We start from the raw sequence: 17,804 nt of genomic DNA, 5'->3' as shown, positions 1-17,804 counted from the left end.
TTGTGTATTTTTTAAAAAAGGTTTATTTATTTATTATGCATCCAGTGTTCTGCCTACATGTATCCCTGCAGGCCAGAAGAGGGCACCAGATCTCATTACAGATGGTTGTGAGCCACCATGTGGTGGCTGGGAATTGAACTCAGGACCTCTGGAAGAGCAGCCAGAGCTCTTAACCTCTGAGCCATCTCTCCAGCCTGAATTGTGTATATTTAAAAGAAAAAGAAAAAGAAAGAGAAAAGCCAGAGTGAAGTAGGAAAGGCCATGATATGTTGGCTGCTGATCCCTGGTAACTTATAGGGAGCTGCCTCCATTTACAGAAAAGCAAGACAGGTTAAAGAGAGTTGGCCAGAAAACGGAAGTACACCCCTTCGGAAATTCTCTCCCAAAGGGACAGAGGAGGTGGATTAGCAGCAGAGAGAGAGCAAGGGCCGTGAGTTTCCCTATTTTGTTTAGCACAGGAGAGATGATGCACTTTCATAGGCTGAAGGAAGCTGGCAGCATCTGGGGCTAACATAAACCAACCTGGCTTCTCCCACCCCAGCTTTGTCTGGCTCCTCACCCCAATATCCCTCTCAGACAACTCCCTGGCCTGTTTCAAGCCTTTGGGCCGATGTCACCTCTGAGGGCAGCTTCCCGAAGCCGCCTCTGTGACGGGCAAACCTCCTGCACACTAATCCCCTAAACCTGCTCCATGTTCCTAGCACAGGTCATCCATCACTTGATTTCATGCTCAGTAATTTACGATTTGCTTTGGGTGACAGTTCCTGTTCCTCTCTCCCCTTCTAGAAGGCAAACTCCACATGCACCTTTATGGCAGTGACTGACAAATATACCTTGAAGAGTGCCTTGGTTTTTTATCTTGATTTTTTTTTAAAAAATATTTTGCCCTTAAATAAAGGTATTCTTTCAGAATTTCTTATGTGTGTGTCATGAATTACATACTCCCTATGTCTCCCTTCCAGCTCCTCCCAGGTCCCTCCCAACACATCCCCCTCACAACTTCATGTCTTCCTCTTTTTAACCCACGAAGTCCAATCAGTGCTCTCCTCAAGCGCATGGGTGCATGGGTGTGAGGCCATCCACCGGCAGCCGGACAACCTGCTAGTGGCCACACTTTCAAAGACAAACTATTCTTTCTCCTGGCAGCTACTTAATATCTTCAATGAAAGCATTCTGCTACCACGTCTTGTTCTGTTTTCTGGTTTTGTTGTTGTTTGTCTGTTTTGACATGGTCTCCCTTTGTAGCCCAGACTGGCTTCAAACTCATAATCCTCCTGCCTCAGCTGAAACCAGGCGCTATGATTATAGGTGCCATGCCACCACTCCAGGCCTCTACTAAGTTTCCAACTTCACCCCTAATCAAATAAATACCCAGAACTGTCCCTGGTACATGGTCAGGCTCATAAGATGATTGTACAAGAAATAAATAGGATTCAGAGTTTGAAGCATTGGGGAGAACCAGGAGTGGTGGTACACACACCTTTAATCCCAGCACTCAGGAAGCAGACGCAATCATATCTCTTCGAGTCTGAAGGAGCCTGGTCTACACAGAGTTCTAAGCCAGCCAGGGCTACATGGGGAGGTTTGTTTGTTTGTTTCTTTGTTTCTTTGTTTGCTTTCCTTTCTCAAACAAAAAGATAAAGGAAACAAGAAAAGCTTAAGAAATGTGACTTATGAGGTGAGCGAAGGAAAAAGTACACAAACACAAAGATTAATATGGGAGCCAGAGAGATGGTTCAGCAGTTAAGAGCACTGGCTGCTCTTCCAGAGGACCCGGGCTCGATTCCCATCAGTCATATGGCGGCTCACCACTATCTATAACTCTAGTCCCAGGGAAATCTGACACCCCCTTCTAACCTCTGAAGGCACCAGGCATGCGCGTGATGCACAGACACACTTGCAGGCAGAATACCAATGCATGCAATAAAAGAAAATGTAAGAAGACGTCAGTAGGCTAAGCTGGATGCAGAATCCGAATCCCATTCCTCTTGTTCAGACCTGTCTCTGCCACTTACTACTTGGGCAAAGGGCTTTTTGCTCTCTTGTTTCCACCTCCTCTTGTTTGTTGTTTGTTTGTTTGTTTGTATTCTGAGACAGCCCTCGCTGCATAGCACAGGCTAGCCTCATGCTTGTGGTAATATGCCTGACTAGACCTTCCCTGAGCTTACAGGCGTGAGCCACCACGTCGGCTCATTTCCTTTTCCTTAAAACACAAATAATGACAGCATCTCTCAGAGAGCTGCCTATGAGTGAACGAGCTACCACCCCGGAGTTACTGTAAACGGTGCCTGGTGCATCGTAGGTGCTTTAAAAACCACGAGCGCTAATAGTGGTACAGGTGGTTCCGGGACCCAGGGAAGAGAAAGGGAAGGAACACAGAGGAGTGAAACATGCCAAAGACCACGGAAGGAAGGCAGGAAGACGGTAAGAAACCCAGGCTCCAGAGCCAGGCTGTTGCGGGGCGGGATTGGGGGGGGCAGCACCCTGTGCTCTGCTGTGACTGGGTTCACGCTAGCAGCCTGGCTAGATGTGGTCATGATGCAGACCCTGGACTCTCACTGCCTGAACTCCTGCGCTAAGAAACAGATTCAAAACTGATGACCTGAGTTTGAAAACACAGAGCTCTGTTACTTTCGACAGACAGGCTCCAATCCGTGCAGACTCCCACGAAATATGAGAACGGCCATGGTTTCCCCCCTCCCTCCAGCAGACCTCTTTTGGGTTTTCTTTTAGCTTTATCGTTTAGTGTGTTTAAACACATTTGGGGAACCTAAGAGATTCTAGCGGTGCCCACGACAATGGCTGCTAAGGGCCACAAGGCCCTGGAAAAGACAATTCCCCAAAAGGGTGCCTGGGGAAGGCAGATAAAAGACCCAAGTTGGGTCATGTGACAGGTGTCACTTGAGTAAGATACTGAGGCCAGAGATAAAAGCCCACTCCTTCTGGTCACATGACTCAGCTTCATTACGCTCCCGGCAGGGGGCCAGAGAGGCTGGATGCCATTTTTTTACTTATTTATTTATTTGTGTTTTTTCTTCTTATTCTGTGATAATGAGAAAATGTTTAAACTCCCATCTCTGTGTTTAAACATTTCCTCCTGCTGACAGCGGCGGGATGCCCTTGATCAGCTGTCAGATTGGAAAGTGCAATTTTTTCTGGAAAGTAAACAGTGTGTTGGCTGGTGGGAAATAATTCTCTGTTTATTGGTAGCTGTGAGCCGAGGAGTGATGGGGCCCGGTGACAGCCCTTGTCAAGCGAAGAGCAAGAAACAAGTTTGGAAATACCTTTAAGACATCTCCGACAATAGGGCCTGACTGCTTTCTGATAGAAATGTACTCTGAAAAAGTTAAATTAAACCAAGTCAAAAAAAAAAAAAAAAAAAAAAAACTTTCCCAGTATTACCAACTTCTGGCACTCTTGTGGCAAAACTGGCATAGAATCAGGGTAAACACTCGGCATGCAGCTGTCAGAGGGTCCTTGACAGTCACTCAATGGCCTGCTTTACCTTGGGGAAACCGAGGCTTGGGCACAGGCCTTAACCTCTTCTCACCAGTCAGAGGAAGACATAGCGGTTCATACAACAGAGAAACAAATTTGTCTTCTTTTAAAAGTCCTGCATGGAACAGCCTGATGTGAGAGGCCTGCTCTGCCCTCTGAGGCCATGGTCATGTGTGGGCCTGTGGTCTTACCGCAGCCGGGGTTGGCGTTGATAACCACGGCTCGGTTACCACCAAAGGCTATGCGGGTGTCCATGGTCTGTGCTGTACCCTGAAGCCAGCTGCTGCACTTGGGAAAGCCGGCTCTGCCCCTTGTCTGGGCACCAAGAGAGAGCTGGCCCTGGTGATGTGGATGCAGGAGGGCTGGCACCAGAGACATGGGCACAGGGAAGCGGGAAAGCTGGTCCTGTGCCTCGCCTGGCCAGCAGAGAAGCTGGCTGGTGGCATGGGCATGGGAGAGCTGGCGGGCTGACCAGCTCAGCTACCGTCCAGGCCCAGATCGTGGGCTCTGATTTGGCCCGCCCCGACATCTTCCCCATCTATGAGCTGCTGGAGTGTGTGAAGGGCCTGGTTCCAGGGAACCACAGCTGCAGGATCTCCCTGACTCAGAGAGCTACAGCAGGACATCCAAGCGTCCCTATGAAGGTCTAGTATTGATGGTGTAGCTGATGCCAGAGACCTTGAACTAGACTAATGACTCATTGCGTTGAACATTCTAAAGTCAAGCTGTTTGGGCAAGAGAGTGTACTGCCGTGGTAGTTTGGATGTAATTGGCTCCCATAATCTCAGGGAGTGACACTATTAGGAGGTGTGGCATTGTTGAAGTAGAGGTCATTGTGGAGGTGGGCTTTGAGGACTCATACATGCTCAAGATACCGCCCAGTGACTGAGGCCACTTCCTGTTGGCTGCAAGATGCAGAACTCTCGGCTACTTCTCCAGCACCGTGTCTGCCTGTACACAATCATGTCCCACCATGATGATAATGGACTGAACCTCTGAACTATAATTGAGCCACCACAATTAAATGTTTTCCTTATAAGAGTTGCTGTGGTTGTGGTGTCTCTTCACAGCAATAGAAACCCTGACTAAGACAATATATACGTACACATGCTGTATACGGACACAACACTAACGAATATGTGGTGGAGAGACCGGAAAGACACAGCAGTGGAATGGTTCATGCATAGAAGGCTGTGAGCAGGTTGTTGACCAGATGTTCTTTCAGTTTTGGTGGTGGTGGTGGTAGTTGGTGGTTGGTTGGTTGGTTGGTTGGTTGGTTGGTTTCTTTCTTTCTTTCCTTTCCTTTTCTAATTTTTATTTTTATTTTTTATTTTCTTTCAGGGGGAGGCTACAAGGGTGGAGGGTGGATATGGAGGAACTGGGAAATGAGTGGGATTGGAGTGCATGCTGTGAAATTCCCAAAGATTTAATTTAAAAATAAATTAAAAAAAAAAAAACCGTAAAAGTCAGTGTGTGAAGATCAATAGAAGAGCTGGGGAAGAGGCAGTGTAAACATTCTGACCTAAGCAAACTCAGCAATAGTCAATGGTGGGGGCGGGGCACGTCGGTATAAATAACACACAGTATGTTTTTTATATGTAATATATTACAGTGGCTAAAAAGACATCATTATAGCCTTTTACTGATTAACACATCATAATGAAGTTCCTAACAAAAGGTACTCTGCAATCCCAGACTATAGTCCAGTCTGCCAGACAATGCCTGGCTTGCAGTAGAGTAATCCTGAAGGTCTGACTAGTTAAGCAAATGGACTTTGAGTTATGGTTAGAGTCGGGTAGCCCAGAGTGGGAAAGTCCCATCTAAGGAGACTTATCTGCACAAGTGACTGACACAGGTCCTGTCTCTGCTCGCCTTTTTCTAAGCTTTATTGCTGGGTGGGTGATAGCTGCCCTACAAGGTAACTGTGCAGACTCTTTCTACAGCAACCAGCAGCTTGCCGGAGATGGACCAGCATTGAGCAAATCAAATTTTAATTATAATAATAAGTAAAAGTGAATGAGAAGAAGGTTGAACTGAATGGCGCTTCTGTTGATGTGTCCTTCTCCTCTTCCAGACTGTCAACTCCTCAAAGGAGCTCCCTGGTGGGACACAGTAGGCATTCATTAGTGAATTCAGTCACTCATTCAACAAGCATTTATTATGTTAATGAAAGAAAGAAAGAAATTTGGGTTAGGATAGAGACTCATGCATAAATAAATAAAAGACTCATGCATTTGGCACTCTTAGGAATCCTACCCACTGGCAGTTGGGTAGAGCCTTAGAGACATTCTTTAGAGAGTCTCACTTACCGGTGAGGAAGTGAGCTAGGAAAGATTATCTTGTTTTTAACAGTTAATGAAAAAAATTTCTGATCCAATGTGGTAGTGCACCCCAGCACTTCAGGAATCAAAGGAAAGAGGACAGTAAGTCTCAGGCCAACCTGTGCTATGCAGTGGACTCTGTCTCAAGGACAACAGTGTCTGTAGACAGAGTTATTATTCAGACTTATCTGAATTTAAAATTTTTGGATAATTTATTTTACGTGTATTAGTGTTTTGCCTGAATGTATATCTACGTGTACTGTGTGCTGCGTGCTCAGGAAGGTCAGAAGAGGGCATCAGATCTCCTGGAACTGGACTAATGATTGTGAGCCATCATGTGGAGGCTGGGAATCCAGCCTGGGTCTCTCCAGCCCCTATTTTAAATTTTTTTTTTGATTTTCATTTTGTTCTTTGAGATAGTGTCTCACATATCCCAGGCTGGTCTCGAACTGGAACTGGTATTTACTGCTCGGTTGATACATGCCGGGGATTGAACCCAGGGCTTTGTGCAAACATTCTACCAATCCAGCAACATCCCCAGCCCTGCTTTGTTAGTTTGTTGTTTGTTTTGAGCAAAGGTCTTTTGTAGCACGGGCTAGCCTTGGACAGCATATGTAGCCATAACTTACTATTTATTCCTTAGTTAGACTGGTACTCACAAAGCCACAACCCTGGGTCTGTAAAACGTGGCCCTGGGAATGATGTAACGGGCGGTGACACAACCAGGGAGCACCTGGATTTTCACAGGATGGGAAGTTGGAAGTTGACTGAGACAAATTCAGGGGGAAAGATCCTGGAGACACCAGGGAATACCATCAATTCCCGATTATGTAATTCCTTACGCACCTTGCATCTAAGATGCGTTGGCATTTCTGAAGCTCTGCCCCTTCCCGAGGCAGACAGAAGGCAGAGAGGTGGCCATCAACAGGCGTTATCGCAACATTAGCAAAGGACAAATGAAAGCATGCCGCTGATGCACCCATGTAAATAAATCTCTTCAAAAAACCGATGTCCTCAATAGATAGATCCCGGAGGGCTGAGTCATTCCCAGGAGGTCTGAAGGCTACTTCCAGAGCAGCCCAGAAGTAGGTCACCCTGGGAACACTAGGTCACCCTGGGAACAGATAGAAAAGAAATGAACGCACACAAGAAAAATGAGTGAAGGAAGACTCCAGACCGGCCAGACACCACACTACAGACCCTTTTCCCGCACGGCAATGTGGGAAAGCACTATGGTGGAGAAGGTCCCAGGTTAGCATGGAGGTCAGCAGGCAGCCCCCAGCCTCAGATAACAAGGCACTCTCCGGGAACGTGTGTCAGGAAAAGTGCGTGGTCATAGTGTCAACTTGTAGGCTAAGGAACAACATAAAGTGGTCTTATCTGTTACCTCCTCCACTCCCGCTGGAATTCAGCCCCAATCTGATGGAAACACTTTGCCTGCTTTCAGGAGAACTCTCCACTATCAGGCAGACTGTGTTTCATACTTAGGTTATCACCAAAGGCTTTCAGAACAGCCCGGGACGCTATCTCGCAGCACCCGTACGGTGTGTGTGCCTCATGAGTAGGTGGTAGGTGACCAAAACCATGCGGCATGCTCCATGTGTTCCTGGAGGCTTTCAGTCTCGTTTGATTTCAGCTGGGCCCGAGGATCTGTTCTGTGCTACATGTGGTTCGCCATCTTCGGCTCCCTGGGCCACCTTAGACAGGAGCAGGAGTCACGGACAAATCAAGCCTGTGGGACTCCGCTGTCTACGCTGGAAGCCCTCATTTTGCAGAAGAGTACGAACATGACATCCAGAGCCACTGTGTGGAAAGGACTGAGACACCAACAGATGACTCAATAGCTTCTGGGCCAGATGCCTTTGGATGGGGTTAGTCCTAAACTTCCTCACCTGTAAAATGGGCCCAATAACAGTACCTCCTGCTACAGGGTTACAGTGAGACTTGAGAGGAGCCGACCCACCGAGGGGATTCAGTCAACAATCGTTATTAGGACTACGACACAGATCACAAATACAATCAATATTCTGGATAGGTGTGTGTGTGTGTATGTGTGTGTGTGTGTGTGTGTGTGCTTATGAGTACACAGTGTGACAAGGAGGGACAACAGGAACCACTATTTACTGAGCACTTTCTACGTGTCACGTCCTTTACACACGTGGCCTTCTGCTTTACACGAGCGACTGTATGTATTACAGACAGCTGTCCTGTGATGTGGCTGACGCCCAGATCCCCCTTTTCAGAGAGCGACAGGGACACTCAACCCGCCTGGGTGACTTGCTTGGAGATGCAGATTCCAAGGCTGACGTTTCCAAACGCTAGGACATAGGGCCCCTCTGAGAGAACAGCTTTTAAAAAGAAATAGAGTCTAAAAACTTGATACTTGCACGCGTATATTGTCTTGTAAAGAAATTGCTTCGAAGCCCGCCAAGTCGTCCTGGCAAAGCCTCCGCCGTCCCCACTCTTTAGACCCACAGCGTGCGCAAACCTACAAAAAACTAGTCTAATTTTTCCATCTTCATCCTTTCCTCCAAAGTGGAGTTCCTCAACCTGATTGTACATCTTAGTTCCCAGGCTTTGATCTGAATGAATTTTGGCTGCTGTTAAAAATCAAATCCACCTTCAAAGGGTAGATGTGTGCTCTCATCAAGACACGCCGAAGAATTCACTGCAGTGTCTAGAAGGAGAGCAACCAGGGGCTTTTTAACAGCATCTCGGGCCTAAGTGATTCGTCTTCCGAGGAGACTGCTTTGAAGGGAGGCTCATGTGGGATGCACGCCGTCTGGTATGTTTATTTAAAACATACCTTCGGTGTCCTCATAGATTCCCGAGGAACTTCCCTGGTGCCTCCGACACTCCATTCTGCTGAGGCAAGGGGATTGATGAGGTCACCGTGTCCTTTGGAAGTGTGTCTGGCCTGCACTTTTGAACTTTTATTCGGTACTATAAACATAAATGAGAGGGCCAGAGATGTAGCTCAGTGGTAGAATGTTGGCCTAGCCGTGAGCAAGACTCTAGGTTCAATCCCCAATGCCACAAAAATAAATTAATCAATTAATGAAACAACCACGAGCAAGAGCAAGAAGCTCCCCTGAGGGAAGGGGTTCACCTGAACAGAGATGCCTTCCATGCATACACGCTGTCCCAGCTCTGTTCCCTGATGCTGAACCCAAGCCGGAAATGAAAGTTCTTCGGGGCTCTGAGAGAAGAGCATTAAGCATTAGCTGCAGCATTTCTCATAAGAACTCATCCATCTCTCCTTCATGCACCCACTCTGAGCTTGATAAAATGCCTCTCACTTGCCAGAATCCTAGCCCAGACAATGCTGGACAACTTCTTACAAAAGTTGTCAACTTTTCCATGTATTTCTAATGGGGCCAGACAGCCATCTATCTACCATCTATTTTTGAGACAATGGCTTCATGTCGCCCGGGCTGACCTAGAACTGCAGCCAACACTGGCCTTGATCTCCTGTTCCTCCTGCCTCTATCTCCTGAGTGCTGGGATTTCAAGCGTGTGCTACCACGCCTGATTGAGATTTATAAAGTTCTAGGTATCAAACCCAGGATTTCCTGCGTGCTAGGCGAGCATTCTGCCCACAGAGATACATCTCCAGCCCCATGTTCACATGTTTAATGTCAGACACACATAACCATTATTTCAAAATCTCAGCTCTTAACCCACAATGAGTTAGGCGGAGTGTTGGCTGCCTAGCCTATTGACATTTTCACTGGGTGTAGGCCCTCTACAAGGGCCTCCTTGATCTTTTACCCAGAGCATGCTCCTGCTTTCTACGTTTACTTCACTTCCTGTCACTTTTGTGTCCTTGGCTCTTGTCACTTGGTTCTGTGTCTTATTGATTAAATATTTAGATTCCCCTTAGTGTGAAAGGTAATGGGGCCCCAAAGATGCCCACATCCTCACCCTAGACATCTGTGCCTATGTTACATTATTTGACCAGGAGCAATTAGTTGAGATTACAGACAGAGGGGGCTGGAGAGATGGCTCAGCAGTTAAGAGCACTGGCTGCTCTTCCAGAGGACCCAGGTTCAATTCCCAGCACCCACACGGCAGCTCACAACTGTCTGTAACTCCAGCTCCAGGGGATCCGACACCCTCACACAGGCATACGTGCAAGCAAAAACATCTGTGTACAAAAATAAAAACCGCCCCATTTGTAAGAAGGTTACAGACAGAATTATGATTGTGAATCAGCTGACATGAAAAGGAGGGAGAGTCTCAGGCTACCCACGTGGGCCTGTTATCACTGTCCTTTGAACTGTTCACGGGGAGCGGACGAGGCAGGCATCAGGGAAAATGGGCCCTGCTGTTGCCGGCTGTGAGGATGGAGGAGGGTGGCCAAGAGTCATGGGATGTGGGGTACATTAGATACCAGAGAAGGTAAGGAAACGGGTTCCCTTCCAACCCTCAGAACACAGGGAAGAGTCCTCGATTTTAGCTCAGAGAGGCCTGCTCTCATACTTCAGAATGGTAATATGGTAAATATATATATATATATGTATATATATATGTATATATATATGTATATATATATATGTATATATATATATATTGTTTTGATCCATTAAATTTATGGTAAATTGCTATAGCAGCAAGCAGAAATTAGTAATGGTTCTAAACAACCAGAAAAGGATATCCACCAGCATTGTTAAAGTATTTTCTTTTCACTTATGAGTCAGAATGAGTATAAGTCACCTGTGTGGAGGTGGCCCAAAGGCCAGAAATTGGTTATTGGGTCCCCTTGAGTTGTAGTTACAGGTGGTTGTGAGCTGCTTGACATGGGTGCTGGGAACTGAACCTGGATCTTCTAGAAAAGCCGTGTACACTCTGAACCACTGGGCCATCTCTCCTGCCCCTCACTGACAGTTTTTATGCCTATCACTTGTTGGAGAAATGATCAAATGTCAAGAAAAACTTAAATCGGCACTTTAAAGTAACAGCTTAAACTGGATTCTAAACCAGACTCTGACCCAGCAGGCTGAGGCCACAGGCTGACTGGAAAGAGATGTCTGGTAAGGAATGCTGGACCCGACAGAGGGGGACCTCAGCCCGCAGAGCCGTGCCATCTGAGGCTGGAGCTGGCATAGTTTCCTCCTAGCTGCCCCAAAGCAAGAAAAAGGGTTGCCCCTCCTTGTCCAGGTTGGGGAGGGCATAACCTCCGATGAGGCCAGTCCTGGTGGCTGAGAGCAACGCTCAGGGGTAGCACAGCTGTGAGCGATCACACATGCTATCTACCCAGCTGCAGGGGGACGGATGGGTCAGCCGTGAGCAGGGGAGATGCATGGGAACTCAAGCATTTGCTGCAAGCCACTGATATTTCTAGGATATGTCCTGGCACGTGATGCTCTGAAGGTAACAGCGGTCGTCTGCTCCATGACTGCTGCGGAGTGCACACACGACGCTAAGGACTTTACTACACACACACACACACACACACACACGCACACACACACACACACACACACACACACACGACGCTAAGTCCCAGGAGAGCAACGGCTGCTGGTTCCATTTCACAGATGAGCTCACTAGGGCTCTCACGAAGCTCCGCTCTGACGGGTGGAGCAGTTCGTCCTGGGCCACCCAGCTAGCGAAGAGGCAGGGGCAGGTTTCAACATCAAAGCCGGCCCGTTGGTTGACTCTGCAGTTCACTACAGAGCAAGCACACGGGCCAGCTTCAAACATCAGTTGGACGCGGCAAGATTTGCAGCCCCGAAAGAGAGATAAGATTATAGTTGGTAAACTCGACTTCCTAAATAGGAAAAGGGGCCCCGAGACGAGTTGATAAGATGTTACACGAGGGTTGAAGTGAAAGAGAACTTTCTGGTGGCCCCGGGGTGGGGGTGGGGAGGTGTTCGAGAAGATCAGGGCTTGCACTGCGTACGGTAAATCAAAGTTAATTACATTTTTACTCCATATTGCACATGGAGAAGTGAGTCATAATTTTTCCTTATGCCTCAGTATTCTCTTTCCAAATAGGAGCTCCTAAGGGGGAAAGTGTCAAGTGTTCTAACTTTCCTTGGATGGCTCCTAGCTCTGTGTCAACCCGGGACAGCACATAATAAATATCGTTTGATGACTTTTCTCTTGCAGTCATGTCCTCAGACCCCAACTAACTGCCTACAGAGCAATATCTTTTACCATAGCCTTCTCCCTGCGGGCTGACTCCAAAAAAAAAAGGCAGTGCTCTGGGAAATGCTGTAAAAGTTCTCCTCTTTAATAAGGATCCCGGTGTCCTGTGATGGATGCTATAAAACCTTGGACCGGCTGGTGTGTTCATAGCCGAGCGGGCCCATTAACAGCGTCTGGTTCTGGGGGAACATACTTCATATCCAAAGTGCAAAAGCAAAAGCATTTATTATAAAGAACACTGGGTGACCTGGAGTAAACACAGCTGTGCCCTCGTGGTGTCTTGTTGGTGGTGCTCCCTCAGTAGATTAAAGAAATCCATGTTTTATGGGGCCATCACTTATTCTGTGTATACACAGGAGGCTGGTCCGCCAGCAACCCGCAGCCTGCTGTGTGCAAGGTTTCAAGCCCAGGGACAGAAGGAGGCAATGGTGCTCTGCTAGAACGCTTATTCTAGCACGTTCTAATATTCTCAAAAGGGGACGAGGGGTGGTTTCTATTTGCCCCTAACAGACATAAGCATCAAGTCAGCTGTGGCCAACGTGGAGCCGCCCTTTGGTCAACCCTCCAGGTGTTTCTGGTCACCTCCTCTGCTGACCACATGATCCAGAGACTAGCTGGGGAGGTCTGGCACTGATTGGCCGAGCAGCTTGGGGCTCTCCCTTGAACCCCTTGAATATATTAATTGTCTTCAGCCTTACCTGAGAGACACTGAGCTGTGCTTACTGGGATCTGGGCTCAGTTCCATGGCTGGTCCTCCAACAAGGGCTAGCGTGAGAAAGGAACAGTAACACAGACCAAGACCCAACAAGAAGTAGCGTGTCATTCTGCCGCTCAAGAGGCTGAGGCCAGAGGACTGTGAGTTCCAGAGCAGCCCGAGCTGCGCTCAGATGCATATCAGACCCTATCTCAAAAGAAGAAAAAGAGAAAAGGACCCTCTAAAGCTGCTGGGAAAAGAGTTTGAATGTTGCTGTTTTACCTGATTTTATCTCAGTATTAATAAGCATAAGCTTTTTTAAATACATCAATCTAAAATCATGCAAAGGCTATGTGTTCTTATTTAGATGTACAGATACTTAAATAGTCCCCTGGTCTGCAGATTCAGTATCAGTGCATTCAACTAATCTGAGATTGAAAATATTTTTTTTAAATAGCATCTGAGGAGTGGGACGTAGTTAGCTTGGTGGTAGAGTCCTTATCCAGTATACACATAGCTCTAGGTTCAGTTCCAATACCACACACACACACACACACACACACACACACACACACCACACACACACATATACACACACACCACACTATACACACACACCACACACACACCACACTACACACACACACCACACACACACCACACACACACACACCACACTACACACACACACCATACACACACACGCACATGCACACACACACCACACACCACACACACACACACACACCATACACACACCACACACCATACACACACACACCACACACACACACACACACACACACACACACAGAGTTGCTCTGGTTTACCTCACATATTTCAGAATATTTCTATCAACCACCCCTCTTCTATCCCTTTCAGTCTGATCTAACCACGATTCAACTTTCTGTCTTCACAGATTTGCCTGGACGTTTTATAGTTGTGAACTATCACAATGTGTGGTCTTTTGTGTCTGGATTTAGTGCATTTTCAAGGGTGATCCATGTTGTAGAAGGTACAATATTTTATCCCTTTCTGTGGCTGAATATTATTCTATCGTGTGGATGCACCTCTTTTTATTTGATTTGTGAGACAGGGTCCTGCTATGTAGCACCTGCTGGTCTGGAGTTGACCATCACCCTGCCTTAGCCTCCCAGTGCTAAGATTACAGGCATATGCCATCACACCTGGCTACAATCTTTATCTGTTGATCAACTGTTGAATTTCCAGGTTCCTTCTGCTTCAGGGCTAATATGAATAAGACTCTTAGGAACACTGTACAAGTGCTTTGGCGGATGTATGCCTTCATTTCTCTTTGGTAGAAAATACCTAAGAATGGTCATATAAAAATACCTATGTCTAACATTTTGAGGAGGAGCTGCCAGTCTGTTTTTCAAGCCATGGCACCATTTTATATTCTCATGGGAGTATGCAGGGATCCTATTAGTTTTCATCCCAAGTTCACACCATATTAATTCCCTTTGACATATAAAGCCTTGCCTCTTCCTCCTGAGGAAAGAACCAGGAAGTGGTCACAGCAGTGGCCACAGCTGTTAGTCTTGATTGGCGCTTAGAGCAGCTAGGCAAAACCTTTTGTTTCAGGCAGATTCATCCTCTGGAGTATTGGAATATAATACTTACTTTCCTGTCTTGTAGGAGTGTTTTAAAGAGAGGACTTCTTTGGGATCCCTGGAATGGAAGAGCACAGTTTTATGAGGTCTATTGATGGTGGTTTCCCACAACAAAATAAATGGCTACAATACTTGAAATTGTTGTGTTAGCCCTGGAAGAAATAGTAAAGCCTTATAATCTAGGCATAGGAAATGGTAGAGGTTCGTAAGATCATCAGCTCAGATGTGGGTACTTACAACCATACGGCTCTAGATAGGCTTAGGGAAAGAACTAGGATTGATTAGCAATGTCTGCTGAGATGATGGGAGAGCCGCAGTGGTAGCACATCTGATACCTATTTGAGCCCCTGATTGACGCCAGCCATAAAACTGCCAGGGAAACAGGTGACCTAGCAGCCAAGGTCACACAGCTGCCTCGTGACAGAGATGGAACGGGACGCCATGCAGAGGTTTTGCTTCTGTGTCGTATTGACCGGTTCTGAGAAGAGTAGAGAGTAACCTAGTCAGAAGGTCAATTTCCATCCTCCCTTGTTCAAATAGTTTTCATCTACACCTGTGGGACTTGCCCCACCAGGGTAACTGGTTAATGATTATAGAGGTTTAGTGAACGCTCACAAATACAGAGGGCCAGTCCCACCTGCCGTATCTCCACATCTCCAGCACCCATGTGACGCACCACTTGAGGTCCACAGACTTTGTTCATTGGCACAGTAAGTCTTGAGCAGGATAGTTTTGGACCAAAGAGAAATGTAGTGGTAGCCCTTCCTGCTCTGAAGGGAATGGCTTTGAGTGTGTGTTTTCCATCTGAGCAAAGAGAAAGAGAGATCCAGACTTGGACTGTAGATCAGTCAAACCCCATTTTCTGGAAACAGTTAGAACTGGACTCATTCTAGGTGGAGAAAAATGACTTTTCTATAGGAAAGAAATGAATATTGCCTATACGAGATAGTCATTGAAAGACATATTGTCAGTGTATTTTAAAGCAATGACCTGAAAGTGCTAAAAATGGTAAAGATTGGTTATTGTATTTTACCATAGCAAATGTATCAGAATCTTGCTGTGTTGCCTAGTCTGACCTCAGACTTCTCAGTAACTAGGACCCTAGGACCACCATGTCTAGTCTACAGCTACATTTTTCAATGTCTTCTGATCTCTTTGAATCTATTTAGCATGTAAAATGTGCCTGAGCTTTTTCTTGTCTGGCTTAGGAACAAGCGAACCTACACACTAACAACAACAGAAGCACAGAAATGATGCCTCGTGTAACCCATTCCTCTTATTTCTTTTTAAATGTTATTGTATAAAAGTAAGAAATGGCTGTGGTGGTATGATGTTCCCCGAAATATTGTGTACCCTAATAAACTTATCTGGGGTCAGAGACAGAACAGCCACAATATTAAACATAGAGGATAGGCAGTGGTATCACACGCCTTTAATCCCAGCACTTGGGAGGGAGGCAGAGCTAGGCAGAAATCCAGGTGTTCAAGGATACAGCTAAGCATGGTGACTCACGCCTTTAATCCCAGGGAGTGATGGTAGAATGCAGAAAGATATACAAGACGTGAGGACCAGAAACTAGAAACATTTGGCCTGGTTAAGCTTTCAGGCTTTTGAGCAACATAGTTCAGCTGAGATCCATTCTGGATGAGGACTCAGAGGCCTCCAGTCTGAGGAGACAAGACCAGCTGAGGATCCGGCGAGGGGAGGTAGCTGTGGCTTGTTCTGGTTCTCTGATCTCCCAGTTCACCCCAATACCTGGCTCAGGTTTGATTTTATTAATAAGACCATCTAAGATTTCCTGCTACAAATGGTACCCAAGGGGCTGGGGGGTGGGGAGATGGTTCAGTGGGAAAGTGCTTACCACACAACCGCACAAGTGGGAAGACTTGGGGTTGGCTCCCCAGTACGCACATGAAAACCCGGCTGTCAGCCGGGCGGTGGTGGCGCACGCCTTTAATCCCAGCACTTGGGAGGCAGAGCCAGGCGGATCTCTGTGAGTTCGAGGCCAGCCTGGGCTACCAAGTGAGCTCCAGGAAAGGTGCAAAGCTACACAGAGAAGCCCTGTCTCGGGGGGGGGGGGGGAGGGAGAAAAGAAAGAAAGAAAGAAAAAAGAAAACCAGGCTGTCAATACTTCACTGTGACCCTAGCAGGGCTGGAGGATGACAGGTGAATCCTAGGAGCTTGCGTCCAGCCAGGCTAGCAGAATCAATGAGCTTCGGGTTCAGAGAGAGACCCCAGCCTCAAAAAATAATGTGGGGGACAATAAAGGAAAACACCCAACATCAACCCCTGCACCCCCGACTCATGTTCACACACACACACACACACACAGAGACCCTACACACATATACATTCACACACACATCACACACATATATATACACTCATATTCACACACAACACACATACAAACACACACACACACCATCCACACATACACACACAACACACACACATATCACACACACACCACATATACATACACACATACATGTACAACACACACACACATCACAGAGAAATAGCACATTTTTTTTAAAAGCTCTTTTCCTTCTGTTTCTCTTTCCTTCCTTCCTTCCTTCCCATGGTCACTTGAGTGCTCCTATGAACCCAGTAAGGAAACTCTGGTTCCCCCACTGGGAGCTCAAAGTCCAAGTGGCCTGTGCTGGTTCACTCCCCAAGGGACAGTCACATGCTATTCCTCAGCCTGGAGAAGGTGACGGAGAACAAATGTCTCTGGGGAAAGACTAGGCTAGGAGAGTTTCTTCTGGAAGATAAACAAGCGGTCATGGGACAGAGAAGCAGGAAAACTCTTTCCATGAGTAGTATAGAAGGTTCTAGAACTACAAAAAGTTGAAGATCTGAAGTATAGGGTAGAAAGAGGGGCTGGAGGAGCAGGTAAGGGAGATGGTGAGACAGGACCTCTCTTCCCAGGTTCCTAAGCTTCCGTGCCCCTTCTGTGGAGGAGAACACCTGGATCTCTTCAGGAAACTGTCCAAACAAAACTGAGTGCAAGTGGGGTTGTGTGAGAGACACTGGAGTTGGTGATGAATGCATTTGTTAAAGACTGGAATCCTGTCTCGCCGTTCCTTCTGATCTCTGGTTGCACAAGATATCATTTGTCTAAGTTGACAAGCTCATGACATCCACCTCAAAGGTGAGGACTGTCTCTGTCAGCCAGAAACTTGTTGAAACCTTTTGTGAACGTGATCATTATATTTTCAGAGTGCACATCTCTTGGATGTCAAGGGAAGGTGTAGATTTCCCCATTCTGTCCTCCTCTGCCTATTCCAAACCCACTTCCCCCTCAGGCCAGTGAGTGAGTGGCCCCTGGCTCTGTGGTCAGGATCTGGAACCCACGCGTCGGAAAAGTGACAAGACTCAGCAAGGTGTTAGGGAGAAAACAGCATGGGGTTGTCATCTGTTTTAAGATAAAGCTGATAGGCCATAGAGGGTGCCTGATGAAGAGTATGCGATTCGCGTGACTTTTAGGGTCCGTTTGTTTTT

At 46.9% G+C, this 17,804-nt stretch overlaps 1 long non-coding RNA gene across 1 annotated transcript; it reads left to right on the top strand.

Moving 5' to 3' along the window:
* The first annotated feature begins 11,477 nt into the window (after window positions 1-11,477).
* Window positions 11,478-16,078, top strand: LOC121821948 (uncharacterized). The gene is made up of 3 exons (XR_013044150.1): window positions 11,478-11,578; window positions 13,586-13,681; window positions 14,323-16,078. It is a non-coding gene; the product is annotated as an uncharacterized LOC121821948 (long non-coding RNA).
* The last annotated feature ends 1,726 nt before the right edge of the window (window positions 16,079-17,804 follow it).

The sequence above is a fragment of the Peromyscus maniculatus genome, chromosome 13 (assembly GCF_049852395.1).
Source record: "Peromyscus maniculatus bairdii isolate BWxNUB_F1_BW_parent chromosome 13, HU_Pman_BW_mat_3.1, whole genome shotgun sequence".
Taxonomy (NCBI): domain Eukaryota; kingdom Metazoa; phylum Chordata; class Mammalia; order Rodentia; family Cricetidae; genus Peromyscus; species Peromyscus maniculatus.
This window is presented reverse-complemented; position numbering and strand designations above follow the sequence as displayed.